The sequence below is a fragment of the Prorops nasuta genome, unplaced genomic scaffold, assembly GCF_024137725.1.
Source record: "Prorops nasuta isolate Cenicafe-Biocafe unplaced genomic scaffold, Cenicafe_Pnas_1.2 PNAS00016, whole genome shotgun sequence".
Taxonomy (NCBI): domain Eukaryota; kingdom Metazoa; phylum Arthropoda; class Insecta; order Hymenoptera; family Bethylidae; genus Prorops; species Prorops nasuta.
In genome coordinates this window covers 6,380,604-6,382,450 of record NW_027116813.1, presented here as the reverse complement: position 1 = coordinate 6,382,450, position 1,847 = coordinate 6,380,604, and the positions used below count along the sequence as shown (strand labels likewise).

Genomic DNA, 1,847 nt, shown 5'->3' with positions numbered 1-1,847 from the left:
GGATACTACGCTATAAGATATGTAGCATTTGAGAGGTAGTAGGAAAAATGCCCGAAAAATTTGAAGACCCGACGCATTCTCGTCTATGCTATTACGTAATCTATGACGTCGAATTATCAGTATAGGCAACTTTGACAACAGAAACTGTCAGTTCAGTACAGTCTCTCCAAAAATAAAATATATATTTATGTTATTAAAATATGTCAGCTCTCTATTCAATAGGGTTTAAATAACAATAAATGGGAATTAAAATTTGTTAATTAAATGTATAGGAATATTGGATAAGTATACTTTTCTTTTATAAGAGAATACAATTATTACGTAGAAGAACAATTACTTTGTGAATAATTATTCTTGTTTTAGGTTAATTAAATGAATATTAATAAAATATTGTGGAAAATAGAAATAGAGTTTAAGAAATAATTTAATTAAACGTATAGAACTGATGCCAAGGCTTACCTCCATTCAATATTTAATGATTGAAATATATAGATATTACAGTGGACCATTATATATATAAATGTCATGTAAGTTACATTAATCTAATTGAATCAATTTATTAAATTTATATCAATAAAGTATGTATTATATATTATTTAGGTGCTTTACTACCAATCCAGTCGATTAGGATCATTAAAATGTTCATTTTAACGTACATATGTATAAAAGGTATGAGAGAATCATGTACGTGGATATTTTCTTACAGCTGTTACGCCTTTCATATGCAGCAATTTAATACGATTCTAAATAGATAATGAAAATTAATTACAATTGTCTTAAAGGAAAATAGGCACTCACTCAACTCTTTCTCTCATTCTTTTTCCTTCAACGCAATATGATAAAAATTTTTTATATTAATTACGCATTGGTAAGTTTTCATTCAACGTCCTTTCTTACATTCAAACTAGCCCAACTAACATTGCACAGAGCAATGTGCCTGAAGAAAATGTGTAAAATTAATTCTATTATAAGGTATGTTTCACTGAATATTTTCATACTTACAGAACCATAGCTCACACTATATGACACCACTCCAAGCATTCAAATGACAGAGTTAAAATAACATTTTATAAAAGCTTTTGCTTTATGATGTTTACTTATTGAAGTGCATTGCTGCATGCAAAGCTAGCTGAGGTTGTACTAGTGCAGTTAGAATGTTTAATTTCATGTATACTATTATCTCATATTTTAAGACATTGTCATTTTATGAATTTTGGTTACAGGATGCAGCAATAAGGACTAATATAATATTAAACAAGAAATAAGAAGTGCCATTCAATTTATTAAAATTACAAAGTAAGAGACAGTATGCAAAATAATTGTCAGCAATAATGGAAATATATGCACAAAAAATGAAATCATGTGTTATTTAAAAACAAATACTTTTCATAAAGTGTAATAGTAACAAAATTGGCCATCATGCAGCTCTGAAAAAGAAAATGTTGGATTAGATATATATGAAAATAAGCTAGATTCATAAAATAATATAAAATAAAATTTATCATTAATAATTATTTACAATATAATAAAATAATTATGTACATTGAATTTAACTGAAGATCTTCAAACCATTAAATATTTTTTATAAATCATTATAGTGCCATTTCCTTTAATAGCTGCTACACATTTTGAGCTTATAAATTGAATGTTTAGCTCTGAAAAGGAAAAAAAGTTTAATAAAATAAGATATATATTGAAATAATTAGTATAATGTAATCAATTTTACAATGTAAAATTTAACTCTTTAATATTCTACAACTAGTAAGAGAAATATTTTTTACTTCTATTTTATAACAGTTTAATTAGGTTTTTCAATAAATTGTTATGTCTTTTTATTCTTGGAAAAC

At 25.6% G+C, this 1,847-nt stretch overlaps 1 long non-coding RNA gene across 2 annotated transcripts; it reads left to right on the top strand.

The window, feature by feature from the left end:
• The first annotated feature begins 219 nt into the window (after positions 1-219).
• Positions 220-1,553, top strand: LOC136779335 (uncharacterized). Of its 2 annotated transcripts, none has more exons than XR_010823560.1 (3): positions 220-527; positions 601-868; positions 1,005-1,553. It is a non-coding gene; the product is annotated as an uncharacterized lncRNA (long non-coding RNA). The 2 variants fall into 2 exon arrangements; XR_010823561.1 differs by having other exon boundaries at positions 601-1,134; positions 1,224-1,553.
• The last annotated feature ends 294 nt before the right edge of the window (positions 1,554-1,847 follow it).